Genomic DNA, 13,858 nt, shown 5'->3' with positions numbered 1-13,858 from the left:
TGGTGCACAGCCTTCTTTACGGTCCAACTCTCACATCTGTACACGACTACTGGAAAAACCACAGCTTTAACTATCCAGGCCTTTGTTGGCAAAGTGATGTCTCTGCTTTTTAATTCACCATTTAGGATTTCCATAACATTAATTTCAGGGCTGCAAATCTGTCCACTGTGACTTTGACCCCAAGAAAATAAAATCTGTCACTGTTCCCACTGTTTCCCATCTGTTTGCCATGAAGTGATGGGACCAGATGCCATGATTTTCTATTTTGAATGTTGAGTTTTAAGCCAGCTTTTTCACTCTCCTCTTTCACCCTCATCAAGAGGCTCTTTAGTTCCTCTTCACTTTCTTTCATTATAGAGGCATCATCTGCATATCTGAGTTTGTTGGTATTTCTGCCAGCAATCTTGATTCCAGCTTGTGATTCATTCAGTTTGGCATTTCACATGATGTACTCTGCATGACTTGTATGCACTCTTTCTATCCTTCCCTTGTTCAGTTCAGATAGAAAACATCCCCAATTCTGCCTCCTAGAGGCAGCTTGACATGTTTTAATCCAAGACAAAGCTTGGCATGTTTTAATCAAATAAATCTTTGATTTATGATGGTTGTTAAATGTAAGCTAGTACTCAAACTTAATTTTGTTTCTGTTCATAATAAAACTTCTAATCTAAACACTGCATTTTGGAAAAATGACCTTAGTTCATCTTTGATTCTACAGTCTTTGAACTCATTCCCAGGGAAAGTTTAATGCTCAGTAAGTTTGCACTTTAAAGTATAGTGCAGAAATTGATTTGGTTTCTAGTCTTCAGCAATTGTTAAAGTGCTTCACTTGTTTAATTCAGTTTAGTATTAAGTAGACTAAAGAAAGAGGGTCTTAGTTTTAATTTTGAAAATAAGCTATTTATCAATAGAAATATTTGTTTGAATAAGCATAATAATTATCTCCACAAAAACTGTGAAAACATTTCTATCAATGTGACTTATACCTGTTGTTGTTAACCCTGACCACCTGATTGAGGGAGTATTCATCAAATTTTCTGTTATATAGTTACTCCCCTTCCCTCACTTTCCAAACTGTACTCTTTGAAAGAAAGTCACTTTATGTGGCTACCATTTAAGATGTGGAGATTTATGTTCCATCTCCTTGAGGGAGTAGTGTATATGATCATATGATTTTTTCTCTTAAAACTATGGAGGTGGTCAGGTACGAAGTATAATTCCTTTTATATATTTTTGGAGTTCATTTGCCAATATATTCTTAAGAATCATTTTTTTGTCTATCCACTAGAGATATTTGTCTGTGGTTTTCCTTTCTTGTAATGGTTTTATCTAGTTTTAATGGCATTTCACTAGGGTAATATTGGCCTCATAGAAGTTAGGAAGTTTTTGTTCCTGCCTCTATTTTGTTCCAAATGGACTGCTACCTCCTTGAAATATACACACATTTTGCATTGGTCTTGCAGAATAAACTGGTTTCATATAGGTATCATAGAAAAAGTGATTATTCATAAATAGTAGGATTAATATGTATCCTGTTGGTGACTGGTTTTTAATCATTGCTTTTGTTCTTTGTTTTCTTTTTCCTTCTTTCTCTGCTTTTATCTGAGCATTTTTATCAAGCATTTTATTCCTTTCACTTCTTCTCTTAGTATTAGCAATTATACTTTAAAAAATGCTTTAATGATTGCCCTAGGATTTTCAATGCACATTTGTAACTAATATAAGTCCACCTTGCAATAACACTGTACCACTTTACATGAAGTTTCGGTGCTTCTCTTCTCTCTCTCTGACATCACTATCATTTCTTTTACTTATCATATGCTGTAATCACTGAACAAAATATCAGTGAATTTTTAAAATTTATTTTTAAAATTTAGACAGTTATCTTTTAGACTAACCATGGATAAGAAAAATAATGAGTTTATCTTCATTTATTCATTATTGCTCTCCCTTTATTCAGATTTGAGTTTCATTTTTCTTTTCTTCCCTTGTAGCTTCCCTTGTAGCTCAGTCAGTAAAGAAACTGCCTGCAGTGCAGGAGACCTGGGTTTGATCCCTGGGTCAGGAAGATCCCCTGGAGAAGGAAATGGCAACCCATTCCAGCATTCTTTCCTGGAAAATCCCACGAACAGAGGAGCCTAGTGGGGTGCAGAGGGCTCCAGGGCGTCACAAAGAATCAGGCATGACTGAGCAACTAACCCTTAAGATCTTTTGTTTTTTTCAAACATGTTCTTTTAATATTCTTTGCAGGAGAGATCTGGTGAATATTTTCCTTAGTTTTGGTCTGTCTGAGAAAATATCTGCTTTTTACTTTTGAAAAATAATTTTATTGGATATAGAATTCTTCTCTGGTACAGCTTTGTCTTTTAGCACCTAAGTATTTCACACAACTCTTCTAGCTATTATGGTTTCTGATGAAAAATCCACTTTAATTCTTACCCTATTCTTGACTTCTTGCTTCTTTCAAGATTTTTTCCTTTGTCTTTAATTTTCTACAATGTAAATAAGATAAATGTATGCTTATGTTTTAGCATTTATCTTGTTTAGTGTTTTCTGAGCTTCCTAGTTCTGTGGTTTGGTGTCTGCCATTAATTTTGCATAGTCATTGGCTAATATTACTATATTTATTTTGTTGTTCTCTCTTCTCTTTCTAGCATTCCAGTTATGCATTTGTCTTTTTTTTTTTTTTTTTGCATTTAAATCTGGAAAGTTTCTATTAACTTATCTCAAGCTTACTGATTTTTTCTTCAAACATACTCAGTCCACCAATGAGCCTATCAGAGGTTGCTTTCATTTCTAGTAGGCAGTTCTGATTTCTAGCATTTTCTTTTGATTCTTGCTTAGAATGTTCATCTATCTAATAGTGCCTGCTCCTGGATATAGTCTATTTTTCCTATTAGAGCCCTTACCATATTAATTATAAGTGTTTTAAAATTCCTGTGTGTAAAATTACCTGTCATACCCAGGTCTGGTTCTAATGTTGCTTTGTCTCTTTCCAATGTGCTTTTAAAAAATCTGGCTAAGAGTTGTGCCATGTTTAATGTTTGCAGTAGCCGTACCTCCTGCATGCATGCTTAAGTCACTTCATTCATGCCTGACTCTGTGAATTTACGGACTGTAGCTCACCAGTTTCCTCTGTCCATGGGTTCTCCAGGTGAGAATACTGGAGTGGGTTGCCATGCCTTCCTCCAGGGGATCATCCCAATCCAGGGCTCGAACCTGCCACTCTTATGTCTCCTGCTTTGGCAGGGAGGTTCTTTACTATGAGGGCCACCTGGAAAGCTCAGCTGTACCTCCTAGAGATTTCAAAATCTTCTATTGTTTTTGCTTTTGTCTCCTGTCTTGACTTTGATCTTATATACTCTTCCTCAGAGATATTAGCTGTAATCCTCTATTACCCTGGAGCACTCTAAGTATGGTGGTAAAGTGGTAAGATGTGGGAGTTGGAAGCATTCTAGATTAATCTGGTTTTTAGTGTGTTCATATCTGTGACCTTTACAAATATTTATTCTTATAGAGTATCCCACCCTAGTCTTGAACTTAAGTAAAATGGGAAGGATAGAAGCTGCTGCAGTGAGAGGAACACCCATCCTCAATGACTCTGGAACACGATTCTGGTAAAGTGTTTATCCCAGAGAGTAGACCTTTGTTATATAGAAAGTGATCGTATTATAGTATTTCCAAATGGTTTTTCTTTCTTTCTAGTTGATTGAATGAAAAGGTGCCCTTTCTTAGTTATTCAACCATAAGAACCTAGTAGAGTTCCTAGAGGCAAATCTCATGAACATTTTGCTGCCTGCATTCCACCAACACTGTGGCTTCCAGGAGTTTCTTCCTCTCATGCTAGTCTGTATTCAATCTAAAGCAATTAGTCAAACTTACCATTCAGTGCTTCTACCATCTTATGGCTCCAATGACTTTAATCTATGTACTCAGATGTGATTTTCCCGGATTCACCTGTCTCTCCAGATTTCATGAAAATAACATGTGCTGCAACCTCAGTTCTCTGATGAGACAAAGAGGTATTTTTAAATTACTGTTGTAATGATGGGAGTGACTATTTCTTTGGAGCTAAAAATGCCTCATAAATATTTTTTAATGGTTAAATTATTTTATCTGAGTAGTTTAATTGTTTTACTTATTAAGCATTTAGTTTTTGTTTCCTAATGGTGAGAGATAATTAAGAGATTAATAGCATTTTTATGTTGTAACTTAAATTAAATCCTTATAATTTAAATTATTTAGTTCAAGTTTATGCATATTATTACTTTGATACCTAAAGTCATATTGCTCTTCAAAAAGCTTATTATACCTTAGGGTTCTAGGAGAGTGAATAAAACTGCCCTTTTACTTTTGTATTTTTTGAACAATGCACACTATCATTTAAAAACTTCATGTTTTTCCAAGTGAAATATGATGCTTATAATTGCACTTATTTTATTACAAAAATGTTTGGGAATGTGCACATACATTTCTATTTGTACAAGCTATTTCAGCATCTTTTTTCTTGATTCTAACTATTATACTCTTTACCCATCTATATATTGACATAGTAAAAGGCTACCAATTTGAAAGCATTTTTTATACATTAAGAATATTAATCCTTTGTCATATTTATTGAAAATATTTTAAGTAACACATTATTTGCCTTTAATTGCTACATAATGTTTACTTTGATATATATCAGTTTCAAGGGTTGTTTATTTAATATGCTTATACCTCTGTTCATGGGGCTTCCCAGGTGGTGATCCTTGGGTTGGGAAAATCCTCTGGAGGAGGGCACAGTAATCCACTCCAGTATTCTTGCATAGAGAGTCCCATGGACAGAGGAGCCTGGGAGGCTACAGTCCATAGGGTTGCACAGATTTGGACATAACTGAAGCAACTGAACACGTACACCTCTGTTTGTAACTTCTTCTGTGATTTCTAAGTTTAAATAGTTCTTCCCAATCTAGACTCAGTTCAGTTCAGTTCAGTCGCTCAGTAGTGTCTGACTCTTTGCGACCCCATGAATTGCAGCACGCCAGACCTCCCTGTCCATTACCAACTCACCAAATTCACGTCCATCGAGTCAGTGATGCCATCCAGCCATCTCATCCTCTGTCATCCCCTTCTCCTCCTGCCCCCAATCCCTCCCAGCATCAGGGTCTTTTCCAATGAGTCAACTCTTCACATGAGGTGGCCAAAGTACTGGAGTTTCAGCTTTAGCATCATTCCTTCCAAAGAAATCCCAGGGCTGATCTCCTTCAGAATGGACTGGTTGGATCTCCTTGCAGTCCAAGGGATTCTCAAGAGTCTTCTCCAACACCACAGTTCAAAAGCATCAATTCTTTGGTGCTCAGCTTTCTTCACAGTCCAACTCTCACATCCAAACATGACCACTGGAGAAACCATAGCCTTGACTAGATGGACCTTTGTTGGCAAAATAATGTCTCTGCTTTTGAATATGCTATCTAGGTTGGTCATAACTTTCCTTCCAAGGAGTGTCTTTTAATTTCATGGCTGCAATCACCATCTGCAGTGATTTTGGAGCCCCCTAAAATAAAGTCTGACACTGTTTCCCCATCTATTTCCCATGAAGTGATGGGACCAGATGCCTAATGGCTTTTTAATAGCAGTAGTGATTTATATTATTCATGGCTTGTTCACCATTTCCAGAATTATCATGCCACTGGATCTTCAGTGAAGACACTTTATTAGTATTACTATGCTCCTTAATAATCTCCATTCTGTTGACACCACTTGATACTATTCTGGTGATTTGATTTGCCTGCAGCAGTTCCATAAGAAATATCTTTATATTTTGAATTATAACCACTGACATTTACTTTGTTATTGTCACATTAAAAAGAAGAGCCGACACAGGACCACAGTGTGCAGGGTTTTAATCTTTCATCAAACAAATGACATAATCTTGTCTGGAGTCCCCACCTAGTCTGTAAGTGACTCAGTTTGAAGATACTAAGACAAAAATCTTACTTCTGGGGATGATTATTTTATGTTAACTCTATAATTGTCAAGTTTATCCTATACAAACAGTCTGATTAATATGACAATTCCATACTCTACAGAAATATATTTTTATCTTTTTATTTCCATGATATATAGAAACATATTATGAAAATTAAGTTCAAATATAAAAGAATGAGCCCCTTCAAAATCATCAGTTTTTATATCTGATTAACAGCTGTTAAGTCACTTCAGTCATGTCTGACTCTGTGCGACCCCATAGACGGCAGCCCACCAGGCTCCCCTGTCCCTGGGATTCTCCAGGCAAGAACACTGGAGTGGGTTGCCATTTCCTTCTGCAATGCATGAAAGTAAAAAGTGAAAGTGAAGTCGCTCAGTCATGTCTGACTCTCAGCAACCCCATGGACTGCAGCCTACCAGGCTCCTCCGTCCATGGGATTTTCTAGGCAAGAGTACTGGAGTGGGGTGCCATAGAGAAACTGCCAAATATTGAGCTTGTAAAGAGCCAAAACATGCAACATGTTATATCTCTGATGTATTAAAAAATGTATACAAAATCATTGTACTTGTGAAGGTTATACTCAATACACTTTTTTTCTCAACACATTTTTTGTTTTGGCAAATCTTCCTTAACATTGGTCCCACCTCTTTCTTTCTTTTGTTTTCTTTTCACATATGATATTATACATGTTTCAATGCCATTATCCCAAATCATCCCTCCCTCTCTCTCTCCCACAGAGTCCAAAAGACTGTTCTAGACATCTGTGTCTCTTTTGCTGTCTCTTATACAGGGTTATCGTTACCATCTTTCTAAAGTCCATATATATGCATTAGTATACTGTATTGGTGTTTTTCTTTCTGGCTTACTTCACTCTGTGTAATAGGCTCCAGTTTCATCCACCTCATTAGAACTGATTCAAATGTATTCTACTTAATGGCTGAGTAATACTCCATTGTGTATATGTACCACAGCTTTCTTAACCATTCGTCTGCTGATGGACATCTAGGTTGCTTCCATGTCCTGGCTATTATAAACACTCAATATGCTTTTTTTCTCAATACATTTTTTGTTTTGGCAAATCTTCCTTAACGTTGGTCCCACCTCTTTCAACAAGAGAAAAAGAGGCAAAAGGTTTTCAATCCCTGCTCCTCATCAGGCAGGGTAAACTGGAGACTTGAAGTCTTCAGAATTGAGTCCAAGGTATATCAAGTTGAGAAATCATTCACATCAGTGTCTAAAGTGTGTCAGTGGCAGTAATCTAGAGATTGGTGGTGAATTTTTTTTTCATTTTCTAGATCTGATGACCTAGCCTACAATGTAATTCTGTAAGACCTGATATTCTTCCAAAATTTTTCTGTTATACTTAAGCAAAGTCCATTTCTGATGATTGCAATAAAAAGCTTCTCTGGTGGCTCAATGGTAAAGAACACACCTCCCAGTGTAGGATTTGCAGGTTTAATCCCTGGGTCAGAAAGATCCCCTGGAGAAGGAAATGTTAACTTACTCCAGTATTCTTGTCTGGGAAATCCCATTGAGAGAGAAGCCTGGTGGGTTACAGCCCATGGGGTCACAAAAGAGTTGGATACAACTTAGTAACTAAAATAACAGTAACAACAAATCCAATTGTATATTGATATCTACTTGATTGCCTATATCAGAGGTAACACTCCAAATAAGAATCTAATATTTTACTTTTTTATTTAACATCAAGAGGAAAAAAGAGCTTGTTATGCTATGAACATTACAATTCATTTTTCTGGCTGCATACCAAGAAGAGACATATTATGAAAGTTCAACTCTTTTAGATGATGTTATATATGTCTCTTTTGTTAGATAACATATCACTTACAAGTCTTCTCAATCCCTCAAATTATTAATTTTAGTTTACAAAAGGAAAATGTCAACCTACATCAATGAAAACACATTTACTGGCCAAACACTGTAAGAATAATGTTTATCTTTGTCTAGGAAAAGATGATCTAAAATGACACTTTGAACCAAAACATTTTTGCAGAATATTTGCTATGGTTTCTTTTATTGAACCAAGACATACGTCACAAAATATTAACATTAGAATTGCTTTTCAAATCTATCTCAAGAACCTATGTAATACTGAGGTTTCACCCTGGGATTCAGTATGAATATGCATTCCAAGAAGAATGTATGAAGATTAATTTGTGGCTTGGCAAGTTTCTTCAAAATCAAAGAAGTTTCACTGTATTGAGAACTAGTGCCCTCTATATTTAAAATCTGAGTGTGATATTATTCTTTTAATCATTTAAAAATATTTGCTCTTTTCTTTCTTGGAGGTGTATGTATGGTTTAATCTTTACCATCAAGCAGTTCCCAATATAGTAGGGTGGAACTGGCAGGAGCTAAAACTTATCAGAAAATATTTTTATTGAATTGTTAGGCTTGCATTAAATCTTAGTACATGATTTCAGAGGGAACACAGAAAAGATGAGGGTAAGAGTAAAACAAGCAACAAAGGCATGACAATATAGAAGAACCAAACAGTTTCAGGAAATAACAAATGATGTGACTGAAGGTAATGTGGAATGGGAATAACAGGGAGAAATAAAGTATGACAGTGGTTTTATTTATTTACTTTGGATATTGGATTTCAAAGTGACTTAGCAGTAGCAGCAGCAATGATCTGAGAGAAATTATCTTAATCAGAAAAGACACAAACTCTATCTTGTGAAGAATTTTTCACCAGTATTATGTCCATCCATGGACTCAAGAGCACTTAGAGCTTTTTATATTATGCTATGATATTTATTTTTCATCTTATATGCACTTGAAGATGTGAGTGATTTAAATGAGACCACATACAAGAATGGGACCAGCCAGATACACTAGAATACATGAATAATTTAAATGGGAACAGGGATGAGTATGATGTCTTTCTGCATCCAATCACAGTAGCACAAGCATTCATCCATGTTATTTCCTAGGTTACAGCTTCTCATGAGATCTGCTGCTGCTAAGTCATTTCAGTTGTGTCCGACTCTATCCGACCTCATAGATGGCAGCCCACCAGGCTCCCCCATCCCTGGGATTCTCCAGGCAAGAACACTGGAGTGGGCTGCCATTTCCTTCTCCAATGCATGAAAGTGAAAAGTAAAAGTGAAGTCACTCAGTTGTGTCCAACTCTTCGCAACCCCATGGACTGCAGCCTACCAGGCTCTTCTGCCCATGGATTTTCCAGGCAAGAGTACTGGAGTGAGGTGCCATTGCCTTCTCCATCTTATGAGATCAGGAACTGATAATTGACATTATCTCGTTACTGTCTGTATTATAGATAACATTTGCCTTATTGCAATGCCTTGACTAAACTGTCTTCTGTTGTTAATCACCCCTAGTATTTCTTCCCTAGTCTTTGGTCAAAGGGTACTGCTCTTTCCTTTGCATTATTTCATCTCAGTTATGGACATAGACCCTTTTCTCTTTCCTGAGACAAGAGCCAATGCCAGACTGTAGTTTTAATCAACATTTAATGAAAGGATACAGACAATGAATAGGAATTATGGTACATGAGTAAAGTAAAACTTCTGGCCAAGCCTTGGGTCTCTTTCAGTCAATCTCTTCCTAACAACTCTAGAATTGCTTTAGGCATCTAGAGGGCTTGGAATCTGGACTTATATTTATTTTATTGCCCAGAAAAAAAGCAGGTTCTCTCTTGCATTTGTTTAATGTCTCTTTTATGAAATTTATTCCCTATCCCAGTAGGTTGACTGACATGGGGAATACTAACTCATTTTAGGTGTGTAATAGCAGTCGAGGAAGAACTCATCAATTCCTTTCTGGGTGTGGGTGAAAGGGAAGCTATTCATCAAAAAGCACAAACTTTCAATTGTGGGATGAGTAAGTTCTGGAAATCCAATGTACAGTATAGTAATTATAGTTAATAATATTGTATTATATACTTGAAATTTGCTAAGCGAGTAGACTTCATTTTAATACCACACCAATGAAAGGGGTAACTACAGAATGCTATGGATATGTTGATTCATTTGCTTGTTGTTATCATTTTGCAGTGTACACATATGTTAAAATAGCACATTGCTTTCCATTCGGAGTGACTTGGGAAAGTCACACCCTTTCAAATAACTACATTTGACAACATGTAAAATCAAAAAAGTAATTCTTAATTTGTACCATCCTTGCAAATTTGGGGGAGATAATGCCTCCTAAAATAGGATAAAATATTGTTGATTATTATTTTCTAACATCTTATTTACAATTTTTTAGTTCATTTTAGTAAATGTAATTAAAACAAACTTTTTGTGGTGAGGAAAACAAATGTGAAGAAAAACAACTTTTGTTCTTCTGAGTTGCTGCCTAAGCATTTTACAATATGGTAACCCTACTCACCCTTAAAGTCTGGACAGTTAGATAAGAATTTGAATTTAGGATGCCCACTATAAATTCTTGCTTTGTTTTTTCCTGGGCACTTCTGAAAATTGTAACCGTTCATAGTTAAGCAAGGAAAAAGTTGGTGACCTTTTCCCCCACCATCTTTGCCTCCTTCTCTCTTTTCTGTCTTCTGCTCACTTCTGACCCTGGAGGAAAACCTCAGCTCATGGAGGGATCTTGTGACTTTTTCCTTCATGTGGATATACTGAAAATGTGACTTGCATCAAAATGATCCCGTGGGTTTCATTTCCCCACAGGGGAAGCTTGGAAACGGAGTGAGGCACTTGCTCACCATATGTGGGTGGCTTGTGCCTCCTAATCAGGCAAATCAGAATCTGCATATTCTTAATGTAATACTCCATATGTGCATCCCCCAAAACAGTTTTTCTGGGGGCTAACATTAATCATTCTATTATCAACATAATTAAGTTTCATAAAATTATTTTATAGTTTTCCAATTTTTTTCTCTAAGTGACAGAGTACATTACTTGTTCCTTGAATATTAAAGATAGATCTTTAATTGACATTTAAGTTAACTTGATTTTTTTATTTTTAGATTTCTTGGGTCAAGAGCAGTAAAATTTATTTTCCCCAAAATGTCTACTTGATATTACATTGCTATTCAAATTAATTGACATGAGCTCTGTGGGCTATTTTGTTTGGCTTTCAGTTATATTGGCATATGTCTGTTTTTTCCCTTCCTTTCCTCCCTTTTTTCATAACTTTATTGAGAAACTAAATGACAAATATAATTAAATATATTTAAGGCATACAATTGTGTTAGACAAGGCTGTGGTCCATGTGATTAGATTGACTAGTTTTCTGTGATTATGGTTTGTGTGTCTGCCCTCTGATACCTCTCACAACACCTCTCACAACAACAACATCTTAGGTAGGTTTCTCTTACCTTGGACATGGGGTATCTCTTCACGGCTGCTCCAGCAAAGCGCAGCCGCTGCTCCTTACCTTGGAAGAGGGGTATCTCCTCACAGCCGGCCCTTCTGTTCTTGAACGTGGAGTAGCTCCTCACGGCCCTCCTGCGCCCGCGCAGCCACCACTCCTCGGACGCCGGGTAGCTCCTCCCGGCCGAGGCCCCTGACCTCGGACGTGGGGTAGCTTCTCTTGGCCGCGGCTCTTGACCTTGCGCGAGGGGTACCTCCTCTGGGCCACGCTTCTGCGAGGTCCATAGCAACCGGCGCGCTTCTGCCGCGTGGTCCGTAGCAGCCGTTCTTATTTAACACCTATGGCAGAAAGTGAAGAGGAACTCAAAAGCCTCTTGATGAAACTGAAAGTGGAGAGTGAAAAAGTTGGCTTAAAGCTCAACATTCAGAAAACGAAGATCATGGCATCCGGTCCCACCACTTCATGGGAAATAGATGGGGAAATAGTGGAAATAGTGGCTGACTTTATTTTTCTGGGCTCCAAAATCACTGCAGATGGTGACTGCAGCCATGAAATTAAAAGACGCTTACTCCTTGGAAGGAAAGTTATGACCAACCTAGATAGCATATTCAAAAGCAGAGACATTACTTTGCCAACAAAGGTCCGTCTAGTCAAGGCTATGGTTTTTCCTGTGGTCATGTATGGATGTGAGAGTTGGACTGTGAAGAAGGCTGAGTGCCGAAGAATTGATGCTTTTGAACTGTGGTGTTGGAGAAGACTCTTGAGAGTCCCTTGGACTGCAAGGAGATCCAACCAGTCCATTCTGAAGGAGATCAGCCCTGGGATTTCTTTGGAAGGAATGATGCTAAAGCTGAAACTCCAGTACTTTGGCCACTCATGCGAAGAGTTGACTCATTGGAAAGGACTCTGATGCTGGGAGGGATTGGGGGTCAGAGGAGAAGGGGACGACAGAGGATGAGATGGCTGGATGGCATCACTGACTCGATGGACATGAGTCTGAGTGAACTCTGGGAGTTGGTGATGGACAGGGAGGCCTGGTGTGCTGCGATTCATGGGGTCACAAAGAGTCGGACACTACTGAGCGACTGAACTGAACTGAAGGTATACAATGTGTTGATTTGACAAACATATATGTTGTGGAATAATGACTGCAATTAAGATAATTAACACATTTACCACCTCACATAGTTAACTTTACATATTTTTGTCTGTGGTGAGGATGCTTAATATCTAGTCTCAGCATCTTTCAAATTTATAATACTGTATCATTAACTATAGTCACCATGTTGTGCATTAGATCCTCATAACTTATTACTGAAAACTTATATGTTTTAAGACCTACAAATCCCCCCTCTCTTTTCCCCTCTAATCATCATCCATCATTCTATTCTCTACTCTATGAAATTTTCCTCTCTCTCTCTTTTTTTTAATAGATCTCACATAAGAGTGATATCATACAGTATTTGTCTTTTGTTATTCCAGTTAGCATAATGCCCTCCAGTTTCAATCATGTTGTTGCAAATGGCATGATTTCCTTGTTTCATACAGCTGAATGAAATTGTATTTTATATTTATATCTAGATAGATAGGTAGATAGGTAGATGGAGAAGGCAATAGCAACCCACTCCAGTACTCTTGCCTGGAAAATCCCATGGACAGAGGAGCCTGGTGGGCAGTAGTCCATGGGGTCGTGAGAGTCAGGTACGACTGAGCAACTTCACTTTCACTTTTCACTTTCATGCATTGGAGAAGGAAATGGCAACCCACTCCAGTGTTCTTGCCTGGAGAATCCCAGGGGTGAGGGAGCCTGGTGGGCTGCCGTCTATGGGGTCGCACAGAGTCGGACACGACTGAAGTGACTTAGCAGCAGTAGCAGATAGGTAGATAGTTGTCCAATTATCCATCAAAGGACATTTAGGCTGTTTCCATATCTTGGTCTTTGTGAATAATGCTATAATGAACATGGAGTGATAATACACTACCTAAATGAGATATGAACTCAGCTATTGTTTCAAAGATTCTGATTTTCCTCAACAGTTTCTTCTAGCAAACAGAATAAAGAGAGTGAGAGTGTTAATCCCTCAGTCGTGTCTGAGTCTTTGCGACCCCATGGACTGTAGCCCACCAGACTCCTCTGTTCATGGAATTCTCCAGGCAAGAATACTGGTAGTGGGTTGCCATTCCCTCCTCCAGGGTGTCTTCCTGGGTCTCCTGCATTGTAGGCAGATTCTTTACCCTCTGAGCCATCAGGAAAGCAAATGAACTCTTAAAGCAGAGGTGCCTTCCAATCTTCATATAAGTGACTTAGCCATCTGAGGTATATTTTATTTGTGAAGATTTTAAATTTCTTATTTATATAAATGCCCTAACTTGAAAGCTCTAAACTGTAAGAAAGAGGCTGAAATCTTACACTCAAGGACTCAGGGTTTAAAGTGGGTTTTCCATCAAGCAGAGCAACACTGATATGCAAGCAAAATGTGTCAGTCGGTCAGACTTTGTTGCTGAAATGATGTCTCCTGATGAAAATCAGGATCATAAAATTGCCCTTTGTGCTCACCTATCGTG

Source organism: Bubalus kerabau, chromosome 1 (genome assembly GCF_029407905.1).
Source record: "Bubalus kerabau isolate K-KA32 ecotype Philippines breed swamp buffalo chromosome 1, PCC_UOA_SB_1v2, whole genome shotgun sequence".
NCBI classification, from domain to species: Eukaryota; Metazoa; Chordata; class Mammalia; order Artiodactyla; family Bovidae; genus Bubalus; species Bubalus kerabau.
The sequence above is the reverse complement of the archived record's forward strand: the minus strand, read 5'-3'. Positions refer to the sequence as shown.